At 41.4% G+C, this 21,339-nt stretch overlaps 1 protein-coding gene and 1 long non-coding RNA gene across 5 annotated transcripts in view; one reads left to right on the top strand and one right to left on the bottom strand.

Annotated features, from left to right (window-relative positions):
- Positions 1 to 15,145, bottom strand: part of LOC125484933 — a 74,923-nt gene extending 59,778 nt beyond the window's left edge. The window contains exons 1-2 of the long non-coding RNA XR_007263725.1: positions 14,122 to 15,145; positions 541 to 585 (exon numbers count right to left, since the gene is read on the bottom strand). This is a non-coding gene — a long non-coding RNA (uncharacterized LOC125484933). The remainder of the gene's footprint in view (positions 1 to 540; positions 586 to 14,121) is intronic.
- The window catches only part of chd9 (chromodomain helicase DNA binding protein 9), a 459,302-nt gene that overhangs the window by 196,295 nt on the left and 241,668 nt on the right, over positions 1 to 21,339 (top strand). The gene's annotated exons all lie outside the window — the stretch shown is intronic.

Raw genomic sequence — 21,339 nt, forward strand, 5'->3', positions numbered from 1 at the left:
TCTCTTCCCTAGAAAACAGTGGACGCTGAGCTATTGATGTTACTTGAGGATAATTTTGATTAACAAAGAAGTCAGGGTTATGTAGGGGAAGCAATACAATTGAACTCACAACCAGATCAACCATCATCGCTTTGATGGCAGAGCAAGGTCAAAGAACAGAATGGCCTACATCTGCTTTAAGGTAATATGTTCCTTGGTGTGAAACTATTCAAGCCAACATAAAGTCAGAGTGCTGAAAAGTACCTAATTTATAAATGAAGTGGTCTGCCTCGATCTTGCATTGAAGTTACCTGCAGTTCTGTTGCTTTTGATTAATGTAACCATCTTGAAGCTGAATAATTTTATGTATTAAAAGTGATTAAGAGGAACTACATCCTGAAGATGCATATTGCAAAATTGGAGATGATGCCTGCTGTAACATTTCCACAATATAAGCAGGTAGTTCACTAAAAATTGTAATAAAGTTGAATTGGAGAACGTTTTCTTAGTCAAGTAAGCATTTTAGGAAATAAATGGAAAAATAATAAGTAGCAGTCTTACTGTGTTTGCAGTACGTTGTTCAGTTCTTCATGGTATGCAGTGTGACTGTTGGATTGTAAAAAAAAATTAAATGCTTCACGAAATGGCAACAGAATACATGCAAAATTTCTCTTTTAGTGAAATTCTCATATTTGCTTGTTTCTTTAGAGCTACTAATGTTGTTAAGGTCAAGCAAATTCCCTGAAACATACAATAAAACAACTTGCATTTATATTGCGGCTTTAATGGAGAAAATCATTCCAAGACACTTTGCACGTGCAGAATCAAGAAAATGGACTCTTTGGAAGTAAGCATTGGCTGTGAATAAAGAAGTGAGTTTTAAGATGCATCTTTAAAAAAAGTAAAGTTGCCATAATCCCCAAGGACCATAGCACTGCTCTCTCATTAGAGAAGGACAACTGTTAGTGAGTTTAACCTGAGGGTCACTGCACCTCATAGGATAGGCTGGTGGAGTGGCAGAGTGATTTAGGGAATTGTAGAATATACAGCCTTAATGGCTGAAGGCATGGTGTAGAGGCAAATGGCATTGGGTGGACGTTGCAAAATCTTGGAATTACTTCCTGGTCAACATGTAAGGTGGTTTGGCCCCTTTGATAGTGCTGAGACCTTCCTGAAATATTCCTGGGTATTTCACCAGGACTTCACAGAGGCAGCCATTTTCTAATTGAAAAATGTTGAGCCAATCCAGGTGAATCTTTCTCAGCCAATTCTGCCCCAATAGGCTTGGCCCTGAGCCTTTTACTACGATCAGTGGTAACTGCACCAATTGCTTCTCATAGGAGAATGGAACTGAGGTAGTACCCTTAATCTGCAACACTTCCCCAGTGTACGTTTTCAGTCTGGCCGAGGTCTTGTGCAAACTTAAAGGTTGGAGTCCTGAGCAAATCTTGTTCAAGACCAATTCTACAACCACAGATACAGCTGCGCTGGTATCGACCCCCATAGGAATTGAATGGTCATTTAACCAAACATTAATTTTAATCGTTTCCGATATGGATGTAGCTATGCAATTTAATTGTTCTAACACACATGTAGGAGGACTTTCCAGAGTGTACACTCTCTGGGTACCAGCCTACGAGTTTTCTTACTCAAGTCAGGCCTTGTAGGACTCCTTTGCCGTCTCCAGTCCAAATGCCGGCAGCAACTACAATGGTTTGCCGACCCAGATCCTGAAGAACATTTTAGCCACTTGGCCGAGGCTGTGCTTTGTTGTGGGGTTCTGCTGTGGGTTGGCCTAGGGTCCCTCTGCTCAGGATATGCCCTGTGTGAGGCCCTGTGATTGCCTACACTCCAGTGGTGTTCCCCAAGCTCAGTTGGAGGTGAGGGTGACCACTTCCATTGGGATGTCCTGCAGCTCCCATGCTCCACTCACTGCGTTTTCTTAAGCCAAGGCCAGCTGTAGTGCCTGTTTGAAGTCCAGTTAGGCTTCAGCTAGTAGGTGCTTCTGCATGGTTATGTCATTAATCCCACATACCAAACAGTCTCTCAGCATCTCATTCAGTATTTATTCAAAACCACATGCCTCTGCCAGTCGTCTCAACCTCGTCAAAAATCCCAATACGGACTCCCCTGGTTCTCCAACAGCCGAATAAAACCAGTAGTGTCTCAGAATTAGAGGAGGTGTGGGGTCATAATATACTTTAACCAGCTCTGTCAACTCATAGAAGGTTTTCGTGTCTGGTGCATCTGGAAAAGTTAAGCCCCATTTAACCAAGAATGCTGCAGGTCCACAAGCAGTCAGAAGAATTATTCAGAGATAGTAGGAACTGCAGATGCTGGAGAATCTGAGACAACAAGGTGCAGGCTGGATGAACACAGCAGGCCAAGCAGCATCATAGGAGCAGAGAGGCTGACGTTTCGGGCCTAGACCCTTCATCAGAAAAGGGGGAGGGGAAGGGTGTTCTGAAATAAATCATTGCTTTTCATCTGCACCAATGTCATTTTCCTAGAAAAAATATTGCATTCTTTCCACATACTGGGCCTAGCCTCCAACAGCGGGATCAAACGAGTCAAGCTTCCCAAATAAAAGCATGATGCCAGAAATGCTTACCCAACTCCAAGGTGACTATAGCAAACAAATGTTCTTCAGGCACATCCTGTTCTCACTCGTCACCACTGAAATAACTGCACAGACGCCAGTATCCTGTCACCAAGACTCTCTTTATCTACTTGTGCACAGTACACTGGCTGTGGTCAGCCAGTTCAAAATCAGTCGCCTGAACTGAGGAGATTCTCATCTCCTAGTTATTTAGTCAGCCAGGGCTTTGCTGATTAGCCCAGGTTAACAACCCCAATCAATGACCTCGTCGTTAAAGAGGTCAATCCAGTTCCAATCACTACAGAGAGCATATAGGGTCAGAAGCATAGTGAGGTAGGTGTCAAGTTAACAAACTATTTGGTTCAACAGGAGTCAATGGCCATAGTGCTCTAGTTTTTTTTTAACGTGCAATGTTGTACATATTGCTCACTTGAAGATACTATACATAATCGTACTAACAGAGGAACATTGCAAGAGAAAGACAGAGTCTGAAGAATCTGTTTCAATAAACAAGTCACCTTTAATTACGGCTGTCTCTGGCGGTTTCTGGACCTAAGAACCTCTCACTTATGAGAAGAAAAAAATTTTGTGAAACATGATGCTCATGTTAGAAATTAAGCAAACCCTCGTGACATCCAGCCATTTATTGTAACCAACACAAAAAGTATCATTGATTACTGCTAAGCACAGTTCACAAATCATTACATAAAATGTCATTCTTCAAAGCACACCACTACCAAAACATCATTCATTAGCAGTGAATGCCATTTCCATGTCAAACATCTCAGATGAAGAACATGAGTTAAATGAGACTACAGTTAACATTATACACCATTATATTCATGGAGTGAAAACGTCTACCATACCATGTTACAAATTGAACTGTTTTCAGTTGGTCAACAAACTTTTCATCTCATCTACAACCAAGTGCAGCAGCAAATGAATACAAAGCTAGAATATGTAATTCACTGAATGTTCTATTTATGCTTAGGTTTATAGTTTACGTTTTGGAAACAAATAATTGAAACAATCTACTCATCTACTAAGAAAGAGGGGGATGTAATACAGTTTTTTTTTTAAATTTGTAATCTTGCACATTTTGTTGAAGCTAACATAGAGAATTGAACTTGGAGACAGAGTCTGCATGCAGCAAGTCTGAAAAAGCTTTTTTAATAAAGGAGCCATGTTGCCTGTACATTTTTAAATTGTGGCTGACTCTAGTCCCAGAGCTTCCCATTGGCCAAGGAAGGAAATCAAATCAGTGACAACTGAAATGTGGAATTTGTGGGAGGACAGAGAACAATGGCTTTAGTTTAGTAATATTTGGAAGAAACACTGGCTAAACCAGGTATGAATAACACACAAGCAGTCTGATATCACAGATACATTGGAAGTTGAGAGAAGTCGTGTACAGTTAGAGGGACTGTTCTTAGAGAGCATGTGGAAGCTGAATCCAAATCTATGGGTGATGTGGCCAAAGAGCATAATCAAAATGTAAAAAAGGGGGATAGAGATAGATCCTGCATGGATTCTGGAGACAATGATTTAGGGCAAGAACTATTGCTGGAATTGCCCAGCAATTAGTCAAATAATTTGGATTGGATCCAAGTAAGGGAAGACTAATCTGCTGGACAACAGAGGAAGATCTTCAAAAAGGATGTGTGACTAAACATGTTAAGGCATTAGGGGAAAGGAAGAGCACTAATACACCATGTCATATTCAAAGAAATCAATTATGATTTTGGCTTCGGTCATTCTGATGCTCTGGCAAAATTCATATTGTTGCTGAAAAGGTGGTCATGAATTCAGGTGGTAACAACACTTTCAATGTATTTGGAGTGGAAGCTGGGACATAGGCGAGTAACTTGCAAGGACAGTGGTTCTGTGGTTGCTTTCATGTCGAGGTGCGGAGGAGGTTTGGCAATGGCTTCTTTGAAATATAGGGAACTGCTACTTGAAGTAAGGGAGCCATTTGCAGCATGGAGTTATCAGTCACAAAGTACCGTAAGTGTCTTTTTCCATTCAAGAGAGACAATTGTTTGAGTAACCCTCCACAAGCATGGGTAGGGTGAGAAGGCAGGATTTCACAAAACAACAGTTGGTAGAGAGATTGAACTCTCACTGTTCACCTTATTTTGCATGACACTCTACAGCATCTAACCAACCCCCAAAACCATTTATAAGGTCCACCAAAATGTGGGTATTATAGATCAGATCTGTATCAATTTAGTTGATGCGAGAACAGAATCATGGGATCATTACAATTGGCTTCAGTATCCATGAACTAATTAGCCAACATTCCTGTCTCTGATTGCTCTGAATCACCTCTGCTGGGATTTTAGGACTGTCAGATAATGGCACTATCTGAATTTCATAGCTTGCTGATATGATTCATACATAAAATCACAGCCAGAAGGCAAACATTTCCAATGGAATTATACTCCAGTCAGGGAATCATTCATGCAGGAGATGGAAAGAGAGCATAATTGAGAAGAAAATACAACATTTAATAAAACGACGATTGTTTGCACTTTTTACTTGAAGGGTTTCTATTGCACAAAATACACTGATGATGAAATACGCCTGCCTTGCAGTAACCTTGCAAAGTTTTAATTATTTTTGTCATCTCATTTAAACTTCCTTTCCCCTCCTCCTGGCTGAAATAAAACAGGCAACTCACTTCCAGGTCTGTGTAATATATTTTGTAACTGATGACTGAGTTTAATCATTTTCTTACTTTCTTGCATTCGACAACAGAGGGTTCTTAGTTTTTCACTTAACGTTACATTTTTAAACATTACCCAGAAATGAACAGGCATTTGATTTCCTCAGTGCTCTAGTGTCGCATAACTCTAAATGCACCTAAGATTTGTATTTAATATAACATTGTACTAAGCATTCCTCAATCACAACAGTTCACTTTCACAAGAACGGTATTTATTGGAATTATTGAACTGAGAATTTGGGCATTGATTAAATATTCCAACTTTCAAGTAGATAGTACAGCTATCGTTCATCTATTATTCTGCTGTCAGATATATGAAGAGGTTAAAGAGATTCCAAGGGCAAATTTTCCGGCTATTGGTGGAGTTAAGTCAGCAGCAGGGGTTGTAATTCTGTGGAAAACAAAACTGCAGTAGGACACTGCTGCACAGAATTGAGAACTTTGTTTATAAATTGTTATGGTTAGTTCATGTGGAAATACTGATTACTGACTGATGTGATGAGCATTCGTCCAAGTCAGGGAGCTGCTATCCCAGCTTTCCATTCACTCTCTACAAACATCCTTCTTAAAAAGTAAGTGCTCAATTAATTTTTTTTGAAAACAGAAGAAAATGACTAGGGATGAATTACAGATACATAATTTCCCAGGTTGGTTAATTAGTGAAGCCACTAATAACCAAAAAAAAATGAACCCATACAGCGGAAATACATTCCCCAACCTCTGGTAGTTTAGAATGCACAAATTTATTTTTCTACTTGTTTCTGCAATTTTTAAAAAGTTCACATATCAGGGTAGAAGTACACAAGACATTGTAATGAAATAGATGCGAATAGCAAGAGAACTAAACCAAAGCACAACATTAAACACAAAGGAACCTCAAGCTTTTGACAACTGTTTACAACCTATTTTACAACTGCATAATTTCAGAAATACAGAAAACAAACATTTATGCATAAAAAACATAACATTTGTTGTAATAAATACTATTCTTACGGATGTAAATATAGCTGCATAACAATCTCACTGTTGATGAACTTCAGTTGGATACTGATTCATTCTTTCCAAAAGTTTAGCTGGCCTAGTAACTGACTACCAGAAAACTGTAGATGAAGACCTCGGCTATTCACCCTATCCATGCCTCTTATGATTTTCTGAACCTCAAGGTCACCCCTCAGCCTCCGATGCTCTGGAGATGAAAAATTCCAGCCTTTCTCTATTGTTCAGACCCTCCTGGCCCAGCAACATCCTTGTAAATCTTTTCTGCACCCTTTCAAGTTTAACAACATCTTTCCTACCTTTCTGCTATACTTTTTCACGCAGAAAGGGGTGTGTATATGGAACAAGCTCCTAGAGGAGGTGGTGGAGGCGGGTACAATTACAAGAGTTAAAAGGCATCTGGATGGATACATGAATAGGAGGGGTTCAGAGGGATATGGGCAAAATGCTGATCAGTTTAGGATATCTGGTCAGCACAGACGAGTTGGACCAAAGGGTCTGTTTCCGTGCTGTATAACTCTATGACTTTAGGTCAAACTGAATTTTTTGTGAGTAGTAATATCTGAACATTGTTCCTATTGTGACTCACATGTTGTGATAGCTAAAACTCTTCCAATAAAACATGATTTACTCATGCTTATTAACTTAACAGGTGAACTGCCCATCCTGCCCTCTGTGCAATTTATTTAATCGTAATATTGATTATAGTTTCCTTACTGATTTAATTTAGATTCCCAGTTTGTATTAACTACTCCAAACAGGTATGCATACTGAACTGTTTGAGTAACTGGCATACAAATTGATATTGCTGCAAGAAAAATTAGTGACATGGAATATTAAGACACAGTGGGACATTTGACTATTAATTCCAATACCAATAGCAGTGAATGTTGAGTTGTCTGCCACTGTATTTTTTTTTAATCAACCTGTTCAGAGATGTTATTACACACCTCAGGAGCAGATGGGACTTTTGCAGTCCAAGGGTAGGGACACTACCACAGCACCACAAGTTGGCTACATCCACCACTTTAGAGCATCAGAATCCTTTATAAGTCCTGTCCTATATATATGCATGGTAATTGCCTGGAAAGATTAAGCCAACAGGCAGATGTGAGTCCATGTCCTTCAAAGAACAGTTTCTTATACTGACATGAGTGACTTGGACCTATTATGTGATCCAGTTAGTCATCTTAGTCATGTCCTGCTGTCAGTGACTAACCCAGACTATCTGCTACCTGATTTGACTACCCTGCACCACTCCTGCTATCAGGTCTTGTTGCCTGTGGGCATGGACTTCATTGTCCAAACACTGGACACTAGAATCATCAGTGAACATCAGTATTTGTAAATTTATGATCAACAAAGCACTATTGAAGAAGCATCTGGACCTGAAGAATCCTTGAGTGATGTCCCAGGGTTAAGATGTTTTGTTGAGGTTGGTTGGCTCGCCGAGCTGTTTTGTTGTTCCGCAGACGTTTCGTTGTCGTTCTCCTTGTCCATGTGGATTGGGATGTGTGAGTAAAAACCAGGCGGGAAAACACACCGACGCTTCATCAGAGGCTGCACTGAGGATGTTACCCAGCACAGTAATGAAACATCTGCGGAAAAACAAAACAGCTCGGCGAGCCAACCAACCTCAACACCCACAACCCGAGCTACAGATCCACTCCAAAACCTTAAGATGTTTTGCCTTTAACAATCATCTCCCTCTCTGCAGGGCATGTTCTCCTGTTTCACATTAATTTCAATCCTATTAGTCCTTGATCCCAGCCTTGGTCAAAGATTACATAGATGTCAAGGATAGTCATTCTCACCTCGCCTCCAGAATTCAACTCCTTTGTCCGTGTTTATACCAAGGCTATAAAGGAATCTAGATGTATGTAACCCTGACAGAATCAAATTAAGGACCAGTGACTAGTTTATTGGCAAGTTTATTGGGGGCTTGTTAGCACCATCAACGTCACTTTCCTTCACTTTTGTTAATGAGTAGGCTGATTGGGTGGATCGGATTTGTCTTTCTTTCTGTGAACAGAACATAAACAGGCTGTTTACCACAATGTTGGGTATTAGTCAGTGTTAAGGGCCCTTTTGTGGTTGTGGTTGTGGTTGTGGTAGTGTCCCTACCTCTGGACCAGAGCCTGGTTCAAGTCCTACCTGCTCCAGAGGACTGTGATAACATGTCTGAACACGTCGATTAGGAAACATCTAGAGATCAGTGTTGTAGCAGCGGTAATTCCATTTACCGAGAGGTATGGCATGTTCAGGAGCACTAGGTTTATACATCACATTCAGGATACTGGCCATATCTCAGTTATTTGCTGATGTCACATGGAGTAAATCAAATAGATTGGTCTTGTTATTGTGATGCTTGGGATCAGGGAGAGGCTGATGAGTTGACCGTTCTAGCTGAAGTCGTTGTTCATGGTATAGCCTTATTTTTAACACTCAAGTGTTAGGCTCCTTCATCATTGAGGAAGATGATGTTCATGGAGCCTCCTCTGGTTGTTAGTTGTTTAGCTGTCCATTACCATTCATGATTTAATGTGGCATAGCTGCAGTACTTTGATTTGATCCATTGCTTGTGAGATCACATGGCTCTATAACTCGCCACTTCCAATGTTTGGCATACATATTGTTCTATGTCATAGTTGATGATGCTCATGCCATACTCTCATATGTTTCTTTTGATCAGGCTTTGGCCTATGGCTTGGCTATGGGAAGGTAATTTGCAGGAGTTCTCTTTCTCATTATTTGACCAGTTGCCATGAGACTTCAAACGATCCAGAGTCAATGTAAGGGAATTCCAAGGCCAGTCCTTCTCAATGATATTCCACAGTGACATCAGTCGTTTGAGTCAGGCACAGTGGTGGTACTGGATACGACAGGGATAGTGACAGAGGAGTCTGGGATGTAAGAAACGATTCTATGAGCATATGTATACCAGGCTATTGCTTCACTGGTCTAAATGCGCCTTTGTCATGTTTACTGTATAGGACAATGCTGGTTTTATTGTAATTGTCCTCATAACTGTTTGATGCAAATGAGGAGCTTGCTAGGCCAGTTCAGATGGAAGCTAATTAGGAGCCTCATTGCTAAGCATCTGGCATCACAGGTCAGAATTCCCTCCCTGACGGTGATAAGTGAAGCAGCTGGCTTTTTATGACAATTGGGCACCTTCAGAGTTACCGCTATTGGTTAGTAGACTATTTTTTCATTTTTGAACATTTGTTTATTGTATTCACCAGCTGTTTTGTGGGATTTGAACTCATATCTTCATATCATTGGTCTAGGCCTCTGGATTACTGAGCAAAAACAAAAATAAATCAAATGCATCACAAGCTCAACTACACTGACCACATTTTTTTCACCTATTATTCCTTTGATGATTTACATTGGTTCCTAGTCACTTATTCTCATGTTGAAATTCCTTTATGGCCTTACCACTACCTACCTCCCAAACCTCCTCCACCCCTATTAGACTCAAAGAACTCTCTCAGTCCTTTCAACACCAGTCTTCTATGGATTCTCCCCTACCATGTATGACCCACAGTTGGAACTCCACCTTCTGTCATTTAAACCCAGACTGCCAAAATCCTAAACCTCTATCTCTCTATATCCTTTAAAAATCTGCCTCAGATCCCTTGCTGTTTTATTGTCTTGTCTCCTGGCTTTGTTAGATATTGTAACTATTCTTCTATAGCAATATTTGGAAACACACAGTTCAAGGTTTTATTTAGTTTGATGGTTTCCACTAGGTATCACGGTTTTCCAGCATTTTTGTTTTGAAGTTGTGGTTTGATTGGTATAAAATATAGATTGGTGAGCATGAAGTCACTGTTGTGACATAGAGATAGACAGCTGAACCAAAATCAGCTTTTCTACCTCTGTACTCACAACATAGTAAAATTAAAACCTTCAAAGGCCTTCAAAAATTGACCCCATGGTTCCCAACCAGACTTTTGAATAATCAATCCCAGACTCTGAATAATCAATTCAGAACTGATGGTAGCTTGGAAAAAGTTTTTTTTAAATGCAGAAGTCAGGGTGGGGGGAGGGGGCAAGGAGTAAATGATAGGTGGCGATAGAGCTCAAAGAGAGAGACGAACAGAAATCAAAAGAACTGCAGATGCCGTAAATCAGAAACAAAAACATAAGTTGCTGGAAAAGCTCAGCATCTGTGAAGAGAAATCAGAGTTAACATTTTGGGTCTGGTGCCCAGGCCGGTTTTAGGTCCAGAGTTCTGAGAAAGGGTCACCAGACCCGAAATGTTAACTCTGATTTCTCTTCACAGATGCTGCCAGACCTGCTGAGCTTTTCCAGCAACTTCTGTTTGTGTGTGTGAGAGAGAAGAACAATTGGACAGACAAAAGAGTGGATAACATTTAGCCTATCAGAATGAATAGCTGCTAACAGGGACTATTAGTGGCTAACAATGGGTTGTGTGTAATAGCAGGCCATATGATAACAAGGCCTGGAGTGTGGGGGTTAGGTAAGGACATGGAAGACGGTGCCGCAAACCCTAAAATTGTTAAACTTGATATCGAGTCCAAAAGGCTGTAGAGTTCCCAAATGAAAAACAAGGTGCTCTTCTTCCAGCTTGCGCTGAGCTTTGCTGGAGCACTGCAGCAAGCCTGAGACAAAGATGTTGGCCAGGGAACAAAGGTGGTGTGTTCAAGTGGCAGGCAACTGAAAACTCAGGGTCTCTTTCGCAGACAGAACGTTGGTGTTCTGCGAAGCAATCACCCTGTCTACGCTTTGTTTTCCCAATGTAGAGAAGATGATGTTGTGAGCAGCGAATGCAGTAGACCAGATAGAGTGAAGTGCAAGTAAAGCACTGCTTCACCTGGAAGGTATGTTGGGCCCTTTTGATACTGTACATTCACTGCTCACATCATGGTCTCCTCTACATTGGGGAAACAAAGCAGAGACTGGGTGACCGCTTCGCAGAACACCTATGTTCTGTCCGCAAAAAAAGACCCTGAGCTTCCAGTTGCCTGCCACTTCAACACATCACCCTGTTCCCTGGCCAACAATTCTATCTCAAGCTTGCAGCAGTGCTCCAGCAAAGCTCAGCACAAGCTGGAAGAACAGCACCTCATTTTCTATTCGGGAACTCTACAACCTTCTGGTCTCGATATTGAGTTCAACAATTTTAGGGTGTGAGGCACCTTCTCCCAGGTCCTTACCCCAACCCCTGCACTTCAGGCCATGTTACCACATGGCCTATTACACACAACCTGTTGTTAGCCACCAATTGTCCCCATTAGTAGCTATTCACTCTCCTTGGTTGATCGTTATCCAATCCTTTGTCTATCTAACTGATCTTCTCTCTCTTTGGGCTCTATCCCCACATATCATTTACTCCTTACTCCCTCCCCCCACCCTATCTTCTACATAAAACCCAATTTTTTCTAAGCTACTACCATTTCTGAGGAAGGGCCACCGTACCCAAAACTTTAACTCTGATTTCTGTCCACAATAAAAGAAAATAACAAATTGGTCAGATTACTTAATTGCTTTTTACGATGTGTTCTTCCACAGGCGTAGATAATGGTTTCTTGGGTAACTTTCTGAAGATGTCAGTCAGGATCACCGTTACTGTTCACTCAGATAAATGCAATGATATTTATAACTTATTTTTTACTGTCTGAACTTCTAAAAGCATTTAAAGAAGTTTAAGCAGGAAGATTTCAATGTTCATACAGTCTCATGCATCAAAAGGCAGATTCCTTTTCTTCCGGAAAACACAGTCCAAAACCCCAAAACAACTGACCATGTCCTGACATACTGTCTCTCCATAAGGTCCCACTTACCATTCAACATCTAGCACCTCCTTGAGTTAGGTCTTTTCCAGACTTGCTGTTACCAATTATCACGTACTGACCTGTTAATTGTTAACTTCTGCTAGCTGTTTAAACATAATGCTCTTCGTCATTGATGAAGTATCTGCAGAATCTTGATCAGGAACCAATCTGCAAGTAACTTCCAGGCCCGGCCTTGCTAATGAGCAAAAAATCATAGATGTTGGTATAAAATGTTGGTTCTGAGGAAAGGTCACTGGACCCAAAACGTTAACTCTGTTTTCTCCTTCACAAATGCTGCCAGACCTGCTGAGCTTTTCCAGCAACTTTGTTTTTGTTCATAGATGTTGGTATGTTCGCCGAGGTGGGAGGTTTGATAGCAGACGTTTCATTCCCTTACTAGGTGACATCCTCAGTGCTGTGGAGCCTCCTGCAAAGCACTGTTGTCTTGTGCCAGTTTGAATTCATATGGTCTGGTTTTTGCTGTTTTTGGTAGGTGCCAGTTCCGGCTGTGCGTTGTAACGGTCAGTATATCGGGTTTAATTCCATGTGTTTGTTGATGGAGTCTGCAGATGAATGCCAAGCCTCCAAGAATTCACTGGCTGTCCTCTTTTTAGTTTGTCCAATGATAGTACTGTTGTCCCAGTTGTAAGTGTGGTTTTGTCCATCCGAGTGTATTGAAACCAAGGACATCTGGTTGTGTCGTTTAGTTGCTAGCTGGTGTTCATGGATGCGGGTTGCCAGTTGTCTGCCCGTTTGTCCCACGTGGTGTTTTGTGCGGTCTCCGCATGGTATCTTGTAGACCTGTCCATGGTATCTATTGGGTCTTTAACTCTGGTCAGTTGCTGTCTTAGTGTGGCTGCCGGTTTGTGTGCTGTCATGATTCCTAGCGGTCTAAGTAGTCTGCCTGTCAGTTCTGAGGTGTTTTTTATCTATTGTTTTGAGTTTTGGTGTGTCCTGGTTGTGTTGTCTGTTGGCTAGGCATCTGTAGGGGTATCCATTCCTGGTAAAGACCTTGTAGAGGTGTTCTTCTTCTTCCTTCTACAGATCGGGTGTGTTGCAGTGTGTAGTGGCCCTTTTGAACAGGGTCCTGACGCAGGCTCCTCATGTGAGAGTTAGGGTGGTTGCTGAGATAGTTTAAGACCTGGTCAGTACGTGTGACAAAAGTGTACAGGAAATCCACACCATAGCCAGACCATATAAATTTGAACAACAGCGCTTCACAGGAGGATCTACAGCACTGAGGATGTTACCTAGTAAGGGGACAAAACGTCAGCTATCAAACCTCCCAGCTCCACAAACACACCAACATCTACAACCAGCACCCGAGCTACAAATCTTCACCCAAACCCTGATGCAAGAATTGGTTTGGTCTGTTTTCCTTTTAATACAAGCTATTCGTCACAATCCAAAAGTCATCTTTAGCTCACAGTTCACAACTCCAAACCAAAGTTGACCAAAAAACAATGAAAAATCAGCGAGGATTCTAACAGTCACATCACAAACCTGATTGAATAACCATAATGAGTGGGCACTGGCTGAACTGCTGAAGAAAAATCTACTTAGATGCGCTTGGGCTCTTCAGAATTTGCAACACCTTATTGTCCACTACAAGAATTATTTTTATTCTTTCAGAGGATGAGGGTTTTGCTGGCAAACTCAGCATGTATAGACCATCCCTAAACTTAGCCTACCTTTCTCAATGATTAGTGTCTTGTATTTCAGTCTCAAAACATCTACAATTTAAAATGTTTCTACTATTAATGAACCAAAAATCATACTGCTTTTCTGGTTGTACCATCGTTGTACCATTGTTTGTACCTTAGAACAGCAATGAAAAGCATCCAGTTCACAGAGTAATTTCAATAGATGGCTACTCAAATGAGGCTAATAATTTTAATTTCAATCATCAATGAAAAAAAGGACCTAGTCATACCAGAGTTTAACAGATCAATTTTTGCTAAACAGTCAGTTTACATCATATCTAAAGTCACCCAGGCGACTTAGCTTTGAAAACTCACCTTTAAAACCTGACAGTAGCACAGGTGCTGAGTTAAATGGGCACTGTAGGAATACAGAATTTCTTTCCAGTTCCTATAGGCAGTGAATTACCTTAATTTACAACTCTACAGTTCCAGCCTATCTCCTGTTTTAGCTTTTCGAAGTCTGAGTCAACTATAATCGGCGGTCAATACAGTGGTTCGATTTCAAGATGTTCAACGTTGGGTTGGGGTCATTGCAATCAAGCATGATCTTTTTCGTCACTGGCCAATCTTCATCTGTACTTTTGGGCAGGGTACATTGAAATATGAATCAGGAATTGGACTCGAGTTTGATCATTTTGCTTGATTGGGGCACTGAATTCAATTGAAACTAATTGCTGCCATGATACTGAAGAGAACTCACGCAGGGGAACCGTTGCTTACGACATTGTTTCTGTAATTTTTGAATCGTGACAATAGCATTCATGTTGTATTTTCCAACGTTGATCCCTAACCATAAATCAAACCAACGATATAAAAGCGTTGCAAAACAAAATAGCTAAAAAATATCACTAGGGCCTATGTCCAGAAGAAACTTTTTTTAAATAAATTCGCGAATTTAAAGATGTTTAATCGAGCTAGAACTTAAGACTGAACAGACAGGAAGACTTCACACTTGCACATCCAAATAAACCCTCTTCTTTTGGTACAGCGATAGTAGGAACTGCCGATGCTGGAGAATCTGAGATAACAAGGTGTAGAGCTGGATGAACACAGCAGGCCAAGCAGCATCAGAGGAGCAGAAAAGCTGACGTTTCGGGTCGAAACACCGTGTTCTACACCGTGTTATCCCTCTTCTTTTGGGGGTTGTATCTGAAGTAGTGCTCTAATTGTTCTGTGGGAATGAACTTGGTTGCCACCCCCGACTAAGTCCTCCTTATCTCTTGAAAGCTAATATTTATCCAGGCCATTTGTAAAGCATTTAACTTTCCTTTGGCAGCAATGAGTCTTCGCTGACCTTACAGGGGTTGATTGACGTGGGGCGAGTTCCTGGTGCTTCGCCCCTGTCATGGCGGCAGCAGCCACTAGGGGTCGCTTCACGGCCTCTTCCCGACACGTCTCGGCCAATCAGGGGCTCCGTCTCACACGGCGCTGGCTCCCCGCCACAACCCCGCCGTCCCCTTTAGTAAAGCCGCCGCCGATTGGTCGGGCCGCGGGACGGCCATGATCGTCTCGAGCGGTTCCGCCGGGCTTTTTCCCCCAAATCTACCCCGAATTCCCGGGACCTGAAGCAGCGGTCACCCCCACCGTACCGTCTCCCCAAGGCCAACCCAACAACTCTTTCTAATAAAGCAGCCGTGTCGGCGCTGACCCCGAAAGCAGTCAGTGTCCAATCAGAAAACAAAAAAGAAATATGCAAATGAAATGTATCACGTTAGTCGGAGCGCTGAGGTCGACTCCGTACTAAAACTTCGCAAATAATCATTCTTCATAAATACTTCCTTTAGAGCCGGCCTTTTTCTCTGGTAAGTTCAGCTTGCAGCAAGCCAACCAAAATAAGGGAAAAAATTCTCCCCTCAAAACTGGGGGTGTTTTTGTTTTTTTCTATCTCTTCGACTCCCACACCCCCTCTCTTCTCTTTCCCTGCCCCCACCCTCTGTCGTTTATTGTACAAAAAAAGTCGGTTATATTGAAGGGAGTACAGCTGATATCGGAGTGGGCCTCTGTGGGAGAGGTGAAAATGGAACTTTCTAGTTGAAGCCCAAGCTGACTAGACAGCCCCGTTTCGTTGCTGTGTGTGTGTCTCTCTCTCTTCCCCTACCCCCAGTTCATCTATCTCACCCCCCCCCCCCGTTCTCCCTGTCCCCCCCCCGAGCTGCTATGGTGCTGCAGGAAGGCCAATGGCGCAGCTCCTGTCTGTGCGTTGAGTTTTTTTTCCGGAACGACGGCAGCCGCGGGCTTTCTGCCCAGACACGGGGATTCCACCCGCGCGCCGGGCCCCAGGGGCTGTTTCCCGGTGTCACCCCCCACCCCCAACCCCCACCCCCGCGCGGGGAAGGGGTGGAGCCAACTTTTTTTTTGCGGGGGGGTCTCTCCGCGCGCGCTAGCCCCAGGGGTTTCTGCCCAACCCTGAGAGGGGTAGGTGGTTCATCCGCGCGTAGTCCCTGGGGGAGGTGTTGGGAGATGGTGTGTGGGGGAGGAGGTGGGAAGGGGATTCCAGCCGTGTGCCGCTGCCACATTGTTGCTGGCAGAGCAGCAACGTGGAAACACGTGCGTGGCTTCAGGCTGCCATAGCAAAGCCCGTGTCCAGCTGGCGGGCCGGCCAGTGAGCAAAAGGGAAACGAGAGGGAGAGGAGTCACTAGGGCCCGCTTGTTGCCCTGCTGTTTATGCGGAGGGGAAGGGATTGGGGGTGCGAAAGAGGGTGAGAGGATATGCCTCTTTTGACCGTATGAGTCATTGCTCCATTGTACACCCGCGCTCCACTGAGTCACTGTCGTGTCTCGCCACTGCTAAAGGAGGCGTCGCACGAGCAAGACTAGAAAATATTCCCAAGTGTTGCACTATGTGGATCATTTCGTATACATCCACCGTCGCTTTATTGTGATTTAAATTCAATGAAAGAAATTTACCTTGCCTATAAAAACACCAAATCGTATTTGTTACAACGATTATTTAAACACCGTTTCCTGTTGAGACCAGTTTTTAGCTGTGTTGGTGAAAATATATTTCTGCCAAACTTTGTTTCTGATGCTTAGATACAATTTTAGGGCCCTGTAGCAATTAATCACATCACACTGGGGAGGTATCAATGTTAAAACCCTGCTTTATTTACTGATTTTTGCAATCTTGTGAATTTCCATTGTGCGATTCATTTAATTATGATTTATCAGTGTGGTGCAGAGGCAAATCTGGGGAATGAATTAACTTTGACAGTGACAATGAGCTACCTTTTCCTAATTTCTCGTAAATGGGATTTTACCTATTGGCTCTGCAGTTCAGTGCTGATTAGTTTTCAGTCTCATTTTAAGTGTGTTTAATCAGAATGTTGAACATAGTTTTGTAAGTACAAAGGAGTTGTGTGCCCTGGACAATATTTATCCTCAACCAATATTGCCAAAACAGTTTGTTTGTTTGTTTGTTAATTTATCTTATTCTCATTACTTTTATGGGAACTTGCAATGTGTTAATACAATAGTAACCATGCTTCCAATGTATCTAAGTGGCTATGAAGTGATTGGGGGTATTCTTAAGAAATAAAATACTTTATAACAAAATCTCTTTGCTTATCACGGACAAAGTGAAAATTAGCTTAGGCCTTGCTGACCCTTATCCAGGATGCACGGTTGAGATAAAAATAAAATTAGCGCTAAATAATGCTTGGTTATAATCTGCCTAATTTAAAACAATTCTTTTTGAAGCCAGGAGTGGTCAGTAATATTTGTACATGTTCATTCCATTAACCTCATGTTGATCCTCCATGTAATGCAACATTTTGCCTCCAATTATTTAAAATTTCACATTTCAAAGCAGTATTTCAGCATAGAGCCAACTATTATAGCACATAGAACAGCATTGAAATTCTATGATTAGTTTTGTTTTGAGATTTTTCCTGAATTTTTTCAAGCTCCAATGTCAAAAGCAAAACCAAATAAAAATCACTAAAAATGGATAGGGATCTGACCTATCCAGTTTTTCTGTCTGGAATTGAATATTTTGCAATTGTCAACATCTCATTTCCCTGCCCTCCCTCTTTCCTTCCCATCCAGAGTGAAATTAAAAACAAGTTTTCTTCATTTTTGGTTCACAAAATACTTGATATTTGGAGTGCCTATTGCTCTCTCTGCTAAATGGTCGCATAAAGTAACCCGACTCTCTCCAAATTCACACTTCAGCTGCTTTTTACACAAACCACTGCTTCAGTTTATTTTGTCCAGTTTTGAAACAGGTTTTGTTTCTGTTCCCAAAATACTATTTCCATATTTGAGGAGGATTTTTCAGCAGCTCTTACAATCCTGGATAGCACAGAGGAAACAAAAAACCTCATGACTACCCTTGCTGTATTAGTTCAATGTTCTACTGATTCACGCACTTCTAAATACTGTTTTGCTATTCACGTGCTTCAAATATACCGGTTAACGTCTTTGTTACCCTAGTTGCCCTTTGTTCAACTTTTCTTCCCTGCTACTCAAAACTGAATGCTACCAAATCCACCTGTCTACCACAATTGTTAGATATTTTAGTACCAACTTGGCTGCTGATGATCGCTTGTTCTTTTACCTAGTTTTTGTCATTTCTATGACCTTGGTGCTATCTTTGGCTTTTTTAGATCGTATTTTATTGGTTTCATAAACTAAAAGGTGTCAGTGTAATCTGCACATACAGTTATCCTCAAAGTTGTGACTGGTTAATCAGGGAATGAACAAGATTACTCATGTAGTAATCTATTTATTTTGTGTGTCCTGTTGCATTGTGAAGTAGAAATAATTTTGATTTAATGCAGGGCTTCACGGTGGTCCAACTGTTGGATTAAATGATGCATGAGATTTTGCTCTTTCAGCTGAACTGAAATATCAGAATTGTTGTTTGTGTAAGCTTAAGAAATAGATTTTGGATAATGGAAACTCAGGCTTAAGTTGAATGTTGAAAAATGTACTTTATTGGCTGAGTTCTGAAGAAATGAATAAGTGGGAAGGACTATACAATGAACCAATGTTGCAAGCCTAGGTTAGATTTGTTGACTAAAGGTATCAATATTTCATTTAGAATAAAGTGAATATTGAAACATTTTAATATATTTTAGTTTACCTTTTAATACTTTGAGATATTTAAATGATCACTTATGACTTGATCAATAAATGTACAATCTCCAGAACTTCTGAATTATAGTTTGTACTTTGAAAGGTAGCTGTTCGGAGAAAGGCTTTGTATTGGGATGCTAGAGAATTCATTGGCAGTATTAATGATTACCAGGAATATACCAGAGATGAGTTTGAAATGTGGGAGATGAACAGTTTGTTTGTGGGGCTATTGCATTTTTATATTGATTTTGTTTTTCACCTCTATTTGTTCTCATTAGTGTGCTAATCAGATAAATCATACCTTACATAAGTAATAGAACAGAATGCAAAATATAGTGTTACAGCTACAGAGAAGGTGCAGAGAGAGATCAACACTAATATATATGAGAGGTCTGTTCATAAGTCTGATAACAGTGGGGAAGAAGCTGTTCTTAAATCTGTCAGATTTTTTTCAAACTGTTGTATCTTCTGCCTGATGGAAGAGGGTGAAAGAGAATATAACCGGGATGTGGAGTGTCTTTGATTATGTTGGCTGCTTTCCCAGGCAGCAGGAAGTATGGACGGAGGCAATGGAAGGAAGGCTAGTTTTTGTGATGGACTGGGCTGCATTCACAACTCTCAATAATTTCTTGCGGTTTTGGGCAGAGCAGTTGCCACACCAAGCTGTGATGCATCTGAACAGTATGCTTCGTAAAAAATTAATAAGAGTCATTGTGGACATGCCAAATTCCCTCAGCCTCCTGTAGCATTGACATGGATGGACCAGGATAGATTGTTGGTGACATTTACTCCTTTCGGCACAGTTGTGCAGAAAATCTGGTTGCAAAGGACAAGCCAGACCCTAGAACTGAACACAAGTGATGGGACAATGCGGCATGTTGGTTCCGTGGTTAGCACTACTGCTTCATAGCACCAAGGACCTGGATTCTATTCCACCCTCGTCTGACTGTCTGTGTGGAGTTTGCACATTCTCCCTGTGTCTGAGTGGGTTTCGTCCAGGCACTCCAGTTTCCAACTTCAATCCAAAAATGTGCAGGTTAGGTGGATTGGCAGTGATAAATTGCCCATAGTGCCCAGGGATGTGTAGATGTATCAGTCATATAAAATGCAGGATTACAGGAAATAAGATTAGGGGGGTGGGGGCCTGAGTGGGTCAATGAGGTCGCAATGGGCCGAATGGCCTGCTTTTGCACTATAGGGATTCTGTGACTGACCAGTTTCTCCTACTCTCAGATTTAACAGATTGACAAAATTATTAACAAATAAACTATTGGATTCAGCATGATCACTAATCTCAGCATTAAAGCTCAAGTGCTTCTAATGCTACATTAGCTGCTAACTATCTGCATTCAAGCTGACATTTTCAAGTTAACAGTAAGTCAGGCAATTTTGTCTGTAGTATCCATATATGTTTTAAAACAAGATATCGTTTGCAGTTCTTGATAAATTGAAAACTGTGTATTTGGTTGCTGTGACCTTTTGTAGGAAAGCAAAAAATCTAATAAATATGAAAGCTGCTTGTGGTATTAAAGAACATTGTGTGAAAATTAGCTAGAATTGCCAAAAGGTTAAAGTGCAGATCAGACAGAAGTAAGAGATCTCGACTCCAGGGAAGAGAGAGATCAGTATATATTTTCTTTCAGTGCTCTCTACCAACTAGCCTTGAGGCAATGGTGTGATTGCCTTTGCAATAAAATGTCCTATCTGAATGAGGGTTAATTAGCATTTAATGCAGTAGTGATGTTTGACGATAGGATTTGTTAAAGTTTTATGAAGTTCACAGCAAGATTTCGTCAAACGTTAGTGTGATGCCTTGCTTTATAACACTCAACTTCAAAAGACTTGTTATGTATGACTTGGAATATTGCAAAACCTTTGAAGTTCATTCTGGAGCTGGTGACCACATCAGGGTGGTAAGTGCTTTAGGAGATAGCAAGAACTGCAGATGCTGGAAGTCAGAGTCAATACAGTGTGGAGCTGTAGGAACACAGTAGGTCAGGCAGCATCAGAGGAACAGGAATGTCAATGTTTTCGGTCGGGACCCTTCATCAGGGAGCAAGTACTTTGTTATCTGGATGATGATATAGTGTGACATGTAGCCAGGGTACAAGTAACAGTTCTGCAGAGCAAATGATATAATTTATTTTGAATACTGACATATTGGTGTCAAAACCGTACAACGTGCTTAAAAACGAGTTTTGCCCAAAAATGATTGTCGTTCAACTTTGTCTGACCCTTTAGCAAAAATATAGAATGCACTCTTTTGATGCTCATGGGATATGAGCACCACTGGCAAGGTCAGCGTTTGCCCATCTCTAATATAAGCAAATCAAAATGACTGAGATAGTAGGAACTGCAGATGCTGGAGAATCTGAGATAACAAGGTGTAGAGCTGGATGAGCGCAGCAGGCCAAGCAGCATCAGAGGAGCAGGAAGGCTGACGTTTTGAGCCTAGAC

This window comes from Rhincodon typus, chromosome 15, assembly GCF_021869965.1.
Source record: "Rhincodon typus isolate 14 chromosome 15, sRhiTyp1.1, whole genome shotgun sequence".
Lineage (NCBI taxonomy): Eukaryota > Metazoa > Chordata > Chondrichthyes > Orectolobiformes > Rhincodontidae > Rhincodon > Rhincodon typus.